Source organism: Papio anubis, chromosome 2 (genome assembly GCF_008728515.1).
Source record: "Papio anubis isolate 15944 chromosome 2, Panubis1.0, whole genome shotgun sequence".
Classification (NCBI taxonomy): Eukaryota; Metazoa; Chordata; class Mammalia; order Primates; family Cercopithecidae; genus Papio; species Papio anubis.
In genome coordinates, this window is record NC_044977.1 from 142,253,334 (window position 1) to 142,268,146 (window position 14,813).

The following is a 14,813-nucleotide window of genomic DNA, read 5'->3' on the forward strand; positions in this document are numbered from 1 at the left end:
CTCAAGATTATCCAGTTGACTGAGGAGAGTGGATGGTGGTGACAGACTTCAGGGTTTAACACAATGTTTCTGGTTGCTCCTTCTCTGACTCTTCTGCTGACTTTCACTATTGAAAAGCATGCACACTGCCATTCCCATTGCTTTTCCTGCTCTCCCTTTATTGTCTCTCTTAAAAAGTCATTGGTGTGGCAAGCAAGGCATGTACCTTGAAAATAGGCAGACCTGGTTTAGAATCCCAGCTAACTGTGGCCATGGGCAAATTACTTAGTCTCTCTAATCTTCTGTTTTCCTTATCATAAATCTGAACTAACAATATCTGCCAGGCAGAGTTGCTGTGAGGACTGGAAACAGTGTGTAAAAGCACCCTGCAAAAAACCGGATGTACTGAAGCTGTGCTTACCATCATCAGACAGGTCATCTACCATAATGGATTTTTTTTCTTGTTCCTTCTTTCTGCAAAAAAACACAAAGAATCTAATCTGATAAGGATTTTGCCCTCATTCAATAAAAATGAGACTGGATTTTCATATTGTTGAAGAGATGATTAGGACTCCCCTTTAAAACCAGAGATGCTAAAAATCCTTAAATTATCTGGAAACATTCTTATTGAATTTTGCTGATGAAGAATCAATGCTGAAGATTTTTTTTTTTGTCTCTTTCCCTTCTCTTTTTGGGGAAATCAGAATTCCTGTTCTGAAATGTAAGTAGATCTTTATCTTAAAAATAGGTTGACAAGGACATCTCTCTCCTTTTTTTTAAGCAGATGGTGATTTGTGATTTTTTTCCCCTGGTGTTGGATTCTGCCTGGAGGCATTAGGTGTGGACATTAGGACATGGTCAATGTTCCAACATAATTCCTTACCAGTAGATACCAGTTTCTGCAAGTAATTTCTGCACTGAAATTTTGAGTTCTAATATTACTCCTTCACTCCACTTCCATGTTTTTAATTAGGTTCTGGTCTTTTACCTAGAAACAACACTGCTCCTCACATTAGACACTTTTAACACTGATAGTTTCATTGTCTTCCTCTAAACTCTTTCTTCTGGCTGTCCAAATTTCTTCAGTGCCATTATTCTCCTGGTGATACAAGTTCAAAAATCAGGAGGCTGGGTGGCTGAAAAACATGATCAAAGACCCTGATCATTCCTATCTTTCTGTTCACCCATCTTCATCTTCAGGCCAGCTGCCCTCTTGGTTACAAAATGGCTTCCAGAGATCTAGGCATCACCCTAGATACCCCAATGTTCAGATGAAGCAGACAGTAGTTTCTCTTGTGTATGTAATATGAATAAAGAAATATTTCCCTAAAGTCCTTCAGCAGACTTCTCACATCTCGTTGGCCAAAACATGCTCATTTTAAAAACAATCAGTCACTGGTAAGGAGTATAGGGTTGTCATGATTGGCTTAGATTAATCAAGATATGGCCCTGAGCCAGGGATAGTGTCATCTTCCCTGATGTGTAGATACCCAAATAAAATGGGAGTTCTTCTAACAAGAAAAAAGGGGAAAATCAAAAGAAGTAAGATATATGATTCCGGTTTCCTTCTACCATCTTAGTCCAAGCCCTGGACTAACATCTCAAGGACAACTGTGATAGTTTCCCAACTGGTCTCCCCACACTTTTCCCTCACAATTTTGTTAGATTTATCTTCCAGAAGCACTGCTTTTCCACTTAGCCCTTTTGTTTAAAAATGCCATTGGTTCTCTCTAACCTTCAGAAAAACATTCAGACATATGTTTAAACCATAAAACATAAGAGTTAGAAGGCCCAGGGAGCTTGGAATGTCAAAAGCTAGCACCAAGAATATTAGCTGTGAGCTAGACTAGAAAACATGGACGTGTGGTCTTAGCTAAATACCTCTTTTGCTTACCCAAACGAACAGTATACAGAAATCTCCCTAAAAGAACAATCTTCAAGCTAAGTTAAGTAACTTTCTAAGGAGGTGTATGAGCACAGATTTTTCTTTTAAGAGAATCAATTTTGGCTTGTTCTCTCTGAAGGCTAGCCTTAAGTTTCATACAAATTCTTTTTTTTTTTTTTTTTGGTGGAGTCTCTCTCTGTCACCCAAGATGGAGTACAGTGGTGTGATCACGGCTAGATGCAACCTCCGCCTCCTAGGTTCAAGTGATTCTTCTGCCCCAGCCTCCTGAGAAGCTGGGACTACAGGCACGCACCACCACGCCTGGCTAATTTTTGTATTTTTAGTACAGATGGTATTTCACCATATTGCCAGGCTGGTCTCAAACTCCTGACCTTGTGATCCACCTGTCTTGGCCTCCCAAAGTCCTGGGACTACAGGCGTGAGCCACCATGCCCGGCCCTACAATTTCTTTTCTTTTCTTTTTTTTTTTTTTTTTTTTTTTTTGAGAGAGAGAGAAAGAGATAAAGACAGAGAGAGAGAGAGAGAGAGAGACAATGTCTTGCTCTGTCACCCAGGCTGAAGTGCAGTGGCATGATCATGGCTCACTGCTGCCTTGGCTTCCTTGGCTCAAGCGATCCTCCTACCTCAGCCTCCCCAGTAGCTGGGACTACAGGCCTGTGCCTACCATGCCCGGCTAATTTTTTTTTGTGTGTGTGTGTGTGTGTGTGTAGAGACGAGGTCTCACTATGTTGCCTAGGCTGGTCTTCTACTATGTTGCCTAGACTTAAGCAATCTTCTCACCTCAGCCTCCCAAAGTGCTGGGATTATAGGCATGAGCCATCATAGCCAGCCAAATTCTTATTTTCACTTTCCATCTCAAGAAATAGCCTATCTTCTCCTTACCAGTCTTGAATCTTACCTTGGTACCTCCAAAGTCTTGAGACCTCTGGGAAATAGGCGAGGGGGAAACAAAGGGACCATTTGAAGTATTGGCTTTGAGAAAGCCTCCTTTAATAATGAAGCAAATCACCAGGCAGGTCTTTCCATTAAGTGTGAGGTGTGGTTTTAGAGTTGGGGTATTTGGGCCTGTGTTGGGAGGCTATGTATTCAGACATATTGTAGAGTGGAGAGATGGAGTGACTGAGCACCTCCCATCCCTAGCCTCTCTGGTTATTGTCAAAGAATGCATAGCTCTGGAAAGAGAGACCCATGACAGCAAAGCAAAGAACACTTCAAATGCTAAAAATGGAGTCTGCTTTCTGTTTTCACTTATTTTCAAAACAAAATTCTCAAAACCTAGGAGGGGCGATTAGCTGAAAAAAATGTCTCCGAGCAGCAGATGCGGTGCCAGATACTGATGCTGATTCAGGGCTGAGTGATGCATCCATACCAAGCACATACCAAATTTTCACATGCCTTTCCGAGTGTCATTCACCTTTTGTAGAAAGCAGTGTGAATGATCCCTCTAAACTTGGGGATAACATAAAAATAGTTTTAAATTTAAATGGAATGTTTTCTGAGGTTACTACATTCTCTACTACACAAGATGGAATTCATGGATTAAAAATTCACCTGATTTTTTTACATGATGTACACATCATTGAATAAAGTAATTAAAACCTACTTCTATGAAATTACATCATTGAATATTTTTCCAGTGGTAGTCAATTCTCAACTTATTTCTTCTTTTAACTGATTTTTAATTTTTTATTTTTTTTAAAAACAGAGACAGGGTCTCACTATATTGTCCAGACTGGCCTCAGACTCCTGGGCTCAAGCAATCATCCTACCTCAGCCTCCCAAAGTGCTGGGATTACAGGCGTGAGCCACTGTACCTGGCCTATTTCTTCTTTTAAAACATTTATTTTTACTCCTATTAATACAAAGTAGCATTATATGCTAGCTGCCAGACTTCATTTTTAACAATTCATACTTTTTCTTTTTCATTAAATAGATAGGAAAAGTTAACAATAAAAGTTCTAAAAACAGCTAGGTGTGGCAGCATGTACCTATAGTCCCAGCTACTCAGAGGCTGAGGCGGGAGGATCGCTTGAGCCTAGGAGTCCAAGGCTGCAGTGAGCTCTGACTGTACCACTGTACTCCAGCTTGGTGACCAAGTGAGACCCTATTTCTTAAAAAAAAAAAAAAAAAGGAAAAAACTTCTTCCATTCCCATCCATCCTCTTATATATCTTTTTATATAAAGATTTTTGGGCGGTAACATTTATAAAAATAAAAAGTAGGAATAAAACTGGTACTCTAAGTTGAGACACATGAACTAATTGAAAATAGTCACATTCATCTTATTAAGAACTATACCTCTAATAAAATGTTTCAAGTTATTTCTATTAATTTATCATGTATGTGGGTTATTTTGATATTTTTACACCAGTAATAATTGTCATGATAAGAAGTTTTTGACTCTTTAGAGGATTGGCCATGGTAGAAACTATTACCTGGCTCCCAAAATTTGTTCCACCCTCCTTCGGGTGCGTAGCTAGCCTACTTTTCCCCATCACCCTTGCTGGGACATGTGGTCACGTAATTGTTCTGGCAACAGAATGTGAGTGGAAATGATGTAGGTCACTTCCAGGCCTGGTCCCATGAAATATCTTCTGTGCTTTTCTTTGCTTTTTCTCCTTCTACCAGCTACATGAATTGAGAATGAGGCTCTAGGAAAGGGGTTGGCAAACTTTGGTAAAAAGCCAGACAGTAACTATTTTGGGCTTTGCGGCCACATAAAGCCTCTGATGCATATTCTACATTTTTTTTTTTTTTGGTAGCCTTTTAAAGATGTAAATTTATTCTTAGCTCCCAGGGCACACAAAAATAGGCCCACAAGCTAAACCCTTTTTCTAGGAGACAGTGAAACCATAAGATGAAAGGAACTAGATTCCCCTCATCATTGTGTGGTGGGGAGCACTTTGCTTCCCTGGGGACCTCACCCAGGACTATTCTGTGGGAAAGAAGTAGGTTTTGATTGTGTTGAGCCATTACATGCTGGACCTATTTGTTATTACAAATCAGTCTCACAATAACACAGGAAATAAAAAATAAATTTACAAACATTTTTAATGCAGAGAAGTATAATATAACAGAATGAATAATAAGACCTTTAAGCATAATAATATAGCACATTAAGATAAAATATGTAGAAGTAGAATAAAAACAGGAGTTTAGGCCGGGCGCGGTGGCTCAAGGCTGTAATCCCAGCACTTTGGGAGGCCGAGGCGGGTGGATCACGAGGTCAGGAGATCGAGACTATCCTGGCTAACATGGTGAAACCCCGTCTCTACTAAAAATACAAAAAACTAGCCGGGCGTGGTGGTGGGCGCCTGTAGTCTCAGCTACTTGGGAGGCTGAGGCGGGAGAATGGCGTGAACCCAGGAGGCGGAGCTTGCAGTGAGCCGAGATCACGCCACTGCACCCCGGCGGGGAAGCCAAGCGAGATTCCGAAAAAAAAAAAAAAAAAAAGAAAAAATAGGAGTTTAGGGAGAAAACATCTGACTGTTAAAAAAGAGCTCATTTGTAGACTTCTAAAATGGATGTGGTGGGCATCAGATTGCTTGGATTTAGATTCAATTGGATATTTCAAAGCACATTGCAATAGTTTATTTTAAAATATCGATATTAATAACATCCCAAAAATTACAACCTTTGCAATTATTTAAACATACGATGTAATATTTTAGATGTCAACTAAAAATTTTGTGAAGGAGTACACGGTTTTAAAAATTTCTGTTAGGGGATATGCCAGCAGAAACCTTTGAAGAGGCTTCAAAGAACCCTTATAGACTCAGAACCAAACCTCTTTGAAAGCTTCATAGATTCCCTGGGCCGAATGTACAAGCAGGGGTTTTTCTGGTTTACCTCTGCTCTTTTCGAAATCCTGTGTCTAGGTCACCTTAGACACTGTTCACACACAGGAATGTCCTTGCGTGTCAGGAGTCCTGCCAGCGGTGTTGCCAGGCCAGGTGTAGACCCGTTTCTTCTGACCTTAGATTCTCCCGTGGATCATGAGGATGAAGCTGTTTTCTTTCTTCCTTTCAAAAGTTTTCCCTTCTTGGTGGTTCTGAGGATTCATGAGTTAAATATTTGTTACGTTTTGCAATATTTAGCTGAAAGTACAAAGTCTTATTTATTATTGCTGGATGGATGAAAGGTATTATACAAGTGCAAAGTATCATTTCATCCCAGGACAGACGGCCTTGTCATGCTTAATCCCCAGGAAGCTCATGACCCCATTCTCTTGCACCACCTCCTCATTTACATAACCAGCCATAAATTGAGTTGAAAGGACTCCTGAGAATTTGCACTTTCTCCTTTTCTTCAGAGTGTGTATCTGCCTAAGCAGTGTGATAACTTTTTTCTCAAACTGGATCGATAGTTCTTAGCTGGTCCTGCTGCAGTAGGAGTCCAGTGGCTGGAGAGAGGAAGCTCCTGGGCAGTGAGTAAATAAAGAGAATTGACTTCCTTTTTCATCTGTTGCTGTCTACTCATGTGGCCCTGGACAAGTCATTTCACCTCTTGCCTCATTTTCTTTTCTTTTTTTTGAGACGGAGTCTGGCTCTGTTGCCCAGGCTGGAGAGCAGTGGCATGATCTTGGCTCACTGCAAGCTCCACCTCCCGGGTTCACGCCATTCTCTTGCCTCAGCCTCCCTAGTAGCTGAGACTACTGGCGCCCGCCACCATGCCAGGCTAATTTTTTCTATTTTTTGGTAGAGACGGGGTTTCACCGTGTTAACCAGGATGGTCTTGATCTCCTGACCTCGTGATCCGCCCGTCTCGGCCTCCCAAAGTGCTGGGATTACAGGCTTGAGCCACCGCGCCCGGCCTTGCCTCATTTTCTTCACCTAAAAAATGAGAGTTGGAATAGTAGTTTTTACATTTCCTTTAAACCTAAAATTTCCTCCTAGCATGTCAAAATGCTGAAGAACTGGTCTGAAAATTTCAGCATACTGGCATGCATCGCTTGTGATATGTGATATGGGATGTACACCGAGAAGTACAAGTGAATTCAACACATGAGAAATACGTTTTTCCAAATAACTTTAGGGTAAAGTTGTCTGTTTAAACCCAGTTTTCACAGTAAATGTGTTTTACACTGTTAGATGTATGTGGCTGCTGCTGCTGCTGATCCCAGTGATGGTGAGAGTGATGGGGGTGATGAAAATGATGGTGATGGTGGTGGTGGTAATTGTAATGGTGGTTGTGGTAGAGGTGAGGATGGTGATTTTGGTGGTGGCAAAGGTGGTATAAGTGGTGTTGATAATGATGGTAGTGCCGGTGGTGGCGGAAGTGGAGGTAATGAGGGTGGTGAGGGAGGTGATGGAGTTGGTTTCACTAGTGATGGTGGTAGTGGTGGAGACGGTGGTGTATACTTCACAGTGACTTTGAATGAAAATGTATATATTAATGCATTTATCACAGAGTCTGTTCATCTTTGTGATTCCCATAGTACTTGGCACACTGCCCTCCAGAAAGAAGGTGCCCATTAAACATCTGATGAAAGAATATCTAGCAGATAATTACAGAAACATCTACTTTCGAAGGCAAAAACTTTACTCTTTTGAAGATCTCAGGTTTAATTTCACTTGATATGGTAGGCTTTCTAAGACAGCTATGAAAATACTGTCACCAAATACTATTACATTGCTCATAATTAACTCTCTAGGGAAGGATGAAAGCTTGTGTATAATACAGAAGGTTCTTTTATCAAAATTGATGGAAAAAAGGCCACTGCGGTAAATCTACTCAAAAAGAGATCAAAATCTCACAGGAAGAAGTTTGACTAGGAATTTCTCTGAAAATTTAAACTAAAAAATATAAAAATAATGTTGTTGTATAAGTCGGTGGTCCCCAAACTTTTTGGCACCAGGGACAGGTTTCATGGAAGACAATTTTTTCACAGATGGCAAGTGGGGCTGGGTAGAGTCAGGGAGGTGGGGTAGGGGATGGGGAGGATGGCTTGGGGATAAAACTCTTTCACCTCAGATCATCAGGCGTTTGATCCTCATAAGGAGAGTGCAACCTAGATCCCTCGTATGTGCAGTTCACAATAGAGTTTGTGCTCCTATGAGAATCTAATGCTCCCACTGATCCGACAGAAGGTGGAACTCAAGTGGTAATAATGCTCACTTGTGCCCACTCACCTCCTGCTATGTGGCCCATTTCCTAACAGGCCACAGACAGGTACTGGTCCAGAGCCCGGGGGTTGGGGACCCCTGGTATTAATATAAGTGACAAAATTTAGGTTACTGTAGAAACTATAGGCTAGTCCTTAAAATGTACCCTGAATTTTTTTCATGTTTTGAGACAGGGTCTGTTGCCCAGGCTGGACAGTGGGGCAATCACAGCTCAATGCAGCCTCAACCTCCTGGGCTCAAGCGATCCTCTCACCTCAGCCTTCTGAGTAGCTGGGACTACAGGCACAAGCCACCATGCCTGGTTAATTTTTTTAATTTTTGAAGAGACAGGGTCTCACTATGTTGCCCAGGCTGGTTTCAAATTCCTTGGCTCAAGCGATCCTCCTGTTTTAGCCTCCCAAAGTGTTGGGATTACAGGCATGAGCCACCAAGACCTGCCAATGTACCATAATTAAATCAAGTGTTCCTTTTTTTCGCTTTTTGAAGGGCACATCATTTTTCCAGTAAAAATTAATAACATACAGAACATTCACTCAAAATGCATGCAAAAATACTCAAAGGGTTTAAACGACTTTCCCTAATGCCTTTATTAATATTTGGTTTTTCAAATAATTCCTCTAACATGATTATCCTTATTGATTGTTTACTTCTTAGGTTGTTAATTGGTTTAGCAGACACAAAAGAGTCTAAATATTCTCTAAAAACAATTAATTTAAAGGAATATTTTATCTTTTGCAAGATTTATATTTTTATTTGCATTGTGTAGATAGAGATTTACAACTTCCAATAATCAGAGACACTCTCAATGTTAAGTAGGAAGAGATGTTTGAGTGCATATTAGGGAATATTTTTATTATAGGGTGATTTTTGCTTTCCTATATCACAATGTTTCAGTGGAGCCCCTGGTAATTTGGAAATTTGGATAACAAAGATAACTTGTATTCACTCAGTCACCATCCATTCAATATTACTGAAAAAAATGTACTGTGACATTATATTTTTCAAAAAAGGCTGTAATGGTATTTCTCATCCCACATGCTCATCCTACCATGTGACCTAGCCCCTTCTTGATTAAGAGATGGAATCTAGGCCAGGCGCAGTGGCTCACGCCTGTAATCCCAGCACTTTGGGAGGCTGAGGTGGGTGGATCACGAGGTCAGGAGTTCGAGACCAGCCTGGCCAACATGGTGAAGCCCTGTCTCTACTAAAAAATACAAAAAATTAGCCAGGCCTGGTAGTACGCACCTGTAGTCCCAGCTACTTACCAGTTTGAGGCAGGAGAATCACTTGAACCTGGGAGGCAGAGGTTGCAGTGAGCTGAGATCGTGCAACTGCACTCCAGCCTAGGTGACAGAGTGAGACCCCGTCTCAAAAAAAAAAAAAAAAAAAAGAGAGAGCGAGAGAGATGGAATCTATATCCCTTCCCCTTGAACCTGGGTGGACTTTGTGGCTTTTCTGTCAACAGAAGGTGGTGGAAGTGACACTATGTGATTTCAGAGGATAGATCATAAGAAGTGACAGAGCTTCTGCCTGGTTCCTTCTCTGGACATTTTCTCAGCATCCAGTCATCCAGCAAGGAAGCCTAGGCCACATGGGGAGGCTACTTGTAGGTGTTCCAGTCAGCAGTCCTAGACAACGGCCAGAATCAGCCACCAGACATGTGAGTAAAGAAGCCGTTGAGATGACTCCAGTTCCAGCTTCCATCTGACACCAACTGCCTGAGAGACCTTGAGAGACAGCTGCCTAGCTAAGCTCAATCCACAGGACCATGAGAGACAATAATAACAAATTATTTTTATCATTTGATACCACTGAGGTTGGAGTGGCTTGTTTTGTAGCAATAGATAACCTGAAACACTTATTTTAATATAATTGGCTTTAAAAATACTTCTAATGTCATAAGGTTCTAAAATGGTAATCCTGGAACAACAAGAATTCCATAGTTGCTGTACAACCTCACAGTATGAGGGGAAGTCACCCTCACAGTGTGAGGAGAAGTAGGTCTTCATTTCCTTGAACATGCAGCCATACCCATGAGACTTCTAAAAATGATATCAAGATAACAGAAGTCTGATTAGTGTTATTGAAGTTCCTCTCCATGTAGAGAGACTCTTAAGAGAATGGGGCTGGACAGGTCGGACTAAGGTGCTTTGACTCTAATGGTAGCCGAAGCCCTCAGGTGACTTTAGTGGCTCCTGTTACCAATGGCTGCTGTAGGGAAGCTTCCTACCCATTACTCAACCCTGACCTCTAGATACAGGTCAAGACTTTGATCAATTAGTCTGTTCTTAGCCCCATTTTACTCCAGGCAAGGAACTTAGTAAATATGAAGGAGCAGCACTGGAGAGAAGATCTAGAGCAAGAGAAATGGAGCCACCACTGAAACATGAGACAGGATGACTGGTGAAAACCGTCAGCTTGTTAGACAAAAGAAAAGCTACAGCCGAGTGTGGTGGCTCACACCTATAATCCTAGCACTTTGGGAGGCCAAGGTAGGCAGATCACTTGAGTTCAGGAGTTCGAAACAGCTTGGCTAACATGGTGAAACTCTATCTCTACTAAAATACAAAAATTAGCAGGACTTGGTGGTGGGTGCCTATAATCCCAGCTACTCGGGAGGCTGAGGTTGGAGAATCACTTGAACCTGGGAGGGGGAGGTTGCGGGGAGCCGAGATTGTGCCATTGCACTCCAGCCTGGGCAAAAAGAGCAAAACTCCGTCTCAAAAAAAAAAAAAAAAAAATACAACCAACCAAACAAACAAGAAACAAAGAAGTAGGGACCCTGGAATACCATGGCAAGTATTGAAAGGCTCAATAGGATGGATGGATGGATGGATGGATAATAGAGGTGGTGGGGGGCACTTAGTAGGAAAATTAGTTCATGCAATTATCATGGGTTGTTTTATGGATTGGTTGGTTCCATATGTGGGTGAAAGTTAAAAATGGAGAGTAGCTCAGAAACTTCCCAGTAGGTAGAACTACAAGCGTTGCAGCTGGTCATTCATTTTGTGTGGGAGAAGAGGTGATTGCTTGGACAAGAATATATACACTTTCATGTTTAGTAGTACTGAAAAGGAAAGGACTGGAAGACTGGAGACAAAATGGTCAGAAGGAGAGGCATTTGGATGGATATATGGGAGTGGGCATAATGCATAAAGATCTTTGTATCACATACAAAAAAATTCCCACTCAAAAGTATTTGTCATTGAAGAGGCACTAAACAACCACACAGACAGAATGGACTTGGCCAGTAATGTTAGTCAGTCTTGGCCATTTACCATGAATTGACATGACAGGGAAATGAAAGGTGACAGAGACAGAGGCTATACATGAGCCAATGGCATGGACTCTACTTACTAACCCTGATCTAGTTCATGCTGCTTTTGAATGTCCAATGTGCTAACAACAGAAACTGAGCCTCTGATATGATGTTATTCCTAGAATAGTCCAAATGGCCACTTGGCTGATTGTAATGGGTCTCTTCCATCCAGTTCGTCCACACGGGAATAGATATGTATTCTGGTCATGAGTTTGCCTTTCTTGCCCACAGAGTCTCAGTCAGTACCACTATCTGGAAACTCCCAGAATGCCCGATTGAAATCCTATGCAATATTGTATCCGATCAGAAGAGCCGCTTTACAGCAAAGATGATGCAGAAATGACCCCTTGGCTATAGGAGTCACTGATGTATTACACAGTAAGCTATGTAGAATTAGCTGCACTAATAGAGTGAAGGTATAGCTGAAGCACCAGCTTGTAGGCAATATTCTGCAAGGATGAGGTGCCATCCTTCAGGTTATAGTACATAGACTAAATCACAGAGACCTTTATATGATTCTGTGTCACCAATAGAAACAGTGCATGAGTCCACAAACAAAAAGGTGGAAGGAAGAGTGATTCCACTGCCATCACTCCCAGTGACCCGCTGGGAACTTTGTGCTTCCCGTCCTCACAACTTTGAGTTCTGAAGGGTTAAAGGTCCAAGTCCCCAGAAGACGTGCTCTCTCACTAGGGGATATAGCAAGGGTCCTATTGAACTATAATTTATGAATGCCACCTAGGCACTTCAGATTCTTGTGTCCAGGGACCAGCAAGAGAGAATAGTCATCATTGTTCTGGCTGGGATCCATGACCCTGGGCAACAGAAAGAGCTACAACTACTGTTGCACAAGGCAGGCAAGGAGGAATGTGCATGACCAGGTGACCCACTGGGGTGTCTCTGGGGGCTCACTTTCCTGGTTATAACTATGATGGACAATCTGAGAAGGGTATGATTCCAAAGGCATGGGCCTCTTCAGAATGAAGGTTTGAGTGGCACCACCGGGTTGGACATCAGCACCTGTAGAGGGGATAGCACTGGATATGGAAAACTTAAGAGTAGATAGTGAAGGAGGAAGAGGATAAATACCAGTTATGGCCTCAAGACCAACTACAGCGGTAGGGACTGTGGTTTGTCTCATTAATCTTCCTCTTCTAAGTTTCCCCTGAGGAGGAGAGGCCCACAGGAACCTTGGACGAACTGCACCCTGAAAATGAAGAAGTCAGCCTGTGTGATGCAGTCTGTATGGACTGTGATAAAAAAGCCATGTCCCATATAGGTAAATGCTTAGGACTTTCTTCAGTAGAGTCACTGTGAGGACAGCAGTGAGCTGATATCTTCACCAGCCACACCTGTAAAATTGTCCGCACTATTTACACTGAAGGCCAAGGTTACTTGTCTACCAAGGGTTGAACCCAGCTAGGTGCTAGAGCTGAGCCATTGCTGCCCATTGCAGGACGCCCCTAAAGGTCAGCTGTTGCCTTGGAAGCACTGGGCTGGTCGGGGCTGAGACTTTTCCTGGCCAGCCCTCCTTCCTACCCTCCTCCTTCACTACTGACAGACATGTATTGCAATCTGAATACTCTCCTGGCTTACTCTCCTTCTTTCTCCTCTTTAACTTTTACAGGCATTTTCCCCAATGTATCTCTGCTCATCTAACTCTATCTTGGCATCTGCTTCCTGGTGGATCTGAACTGACCCATAAACCATGGTTACTAGTTATTTTCCAGGTAATCATCTATTTTTATTCATTTTTTTCTTGATTGGTAGTTTGAACAAGATATTAAACATACTTACTGTATAAATACAGATATCATTGTTGGCCAATTTACTGTAATTGAACTCTCCAGAGGGGTTTGAGAATGGTTTTGCTTCTTCTAGAAATTGTAGCAGGAAAGCAGAGGTCTACCTTTGTCTGTTTTCAGAAGGGCAAGTTTACCTTCAGAGTTTCCCTGGATTACTTTTAATGTTTCCTTTCCTTTTCCCTCCCACTGGACTCTAGTAGTGGGGACCGTGTTTGTCTTCTTTAAACCATAGAAGTGCAAGTTCAAATGAAATGACATTTCTAGAAGAATGGAAATTCCTTAAGTGAGGCCCTTTTGAGTTCAGATGGATATGTGATAACAGAAAGAAAAGAGCACTCTTGTACCCAGACTAGCTACCCACTGCTGCCCAGGCTGCAGAGTAATGGGACTGGTACAGGAACTCATTGGGGATTTTCCTTGGTAAGATTATGTGGTCACAAAGGAGGTTCCTTTGTAAGAAAAACACCTATATGTGGGGGTCTTATTACTTGTTCCACAAAAACAAAACCCCTGGCAGTGGTGAAATAGAAAAGACTGACTAAAGGTAAAAACTTGGACTCTGTACAAAGGCCTTTGGTGATTTTGAGTAAAAAAAGGCCAAGTCTCTCCCACACCAATGGCTTACTTTGGAGGCTGTAAAGTTACTCATTTAGCAAAGCTGACCAGAAAGTCAAAGGGAGGATTCATTAGCAAGGTTGAAATTTACCACTAGATTATGCTTGTCTTTCCAGCCAAACAGAAAGAGACTTCGTGGCAGTCTTTTTGTGGGGTGTTCAAACACTAATGAAAAAAGCTTTGAAACCAAGATGACTTTTTTTGGTGAGTGGAGTGTCTGAGGGAGCTTATGTGGAGAAATCAATATAACTATTGCCTCAGTGTTGTCAGAGAATTTATTAAAAGGGATCCCCCATTCCCCATTGGTAACTAATTATTTTTTTCTAAGAATGGGATTCAACAGTTCAAATTTTAGACCTTGGGTTGTGGTGTGAAGCAACGAAGAGTCAGGTTTTTCGTTTTTGTTTTTGAGACACAATCTTGCTCTATTGCCCTGCCTGGAGTGCAGTGGCGCCATCTCAGCTTACTGCAACCTCTCCCTCCCAGGCTCAAGCAATTCTAACTCCTAAGCAGCTGGGATTACAGGTGCCCGCCACCATGCCCAGCTAATTTTTTGTAGTTTTAGTAGAGATGGGGTTTCACCATGTTGACCAGGCTGGTCTCGAACTCCTGACCTCAGGTGATCTGCCCGCCTTAGCCTCCCAAAGTGCTGAGATTACAGGCATGAGCCACCATGCCTGGCCAAGAGTCAGCTCTTGACAACCCCAAAATACCTATCCTTAGGGCAGATAGAAGAGAGAGATTTTTTCACATGATAATGTATTTAAATCAGGATTAGACAAAGAACTTCGTCCTTCCTTGCTGAAATATATAAGTTGTCATATTTAATGGGAAAAAAGGCAGTCTTTTACACTTATGAGAGAAGTGGATAACTAAAAATCTAAAGCTTCTTTCCCTAAAAGTCATTAACCAGTATTATTTTTATAGATTGAATGCCAACTAACCAGACTATGAATTATTATCATCTCTAGTGTTGAACTCCAGGCTGTACAATCTATACCAAGGATGAGTCTTGATTGACACTTTCACAGACAGCAGTTACAGAATTTTTTAGGAAGGTGACAG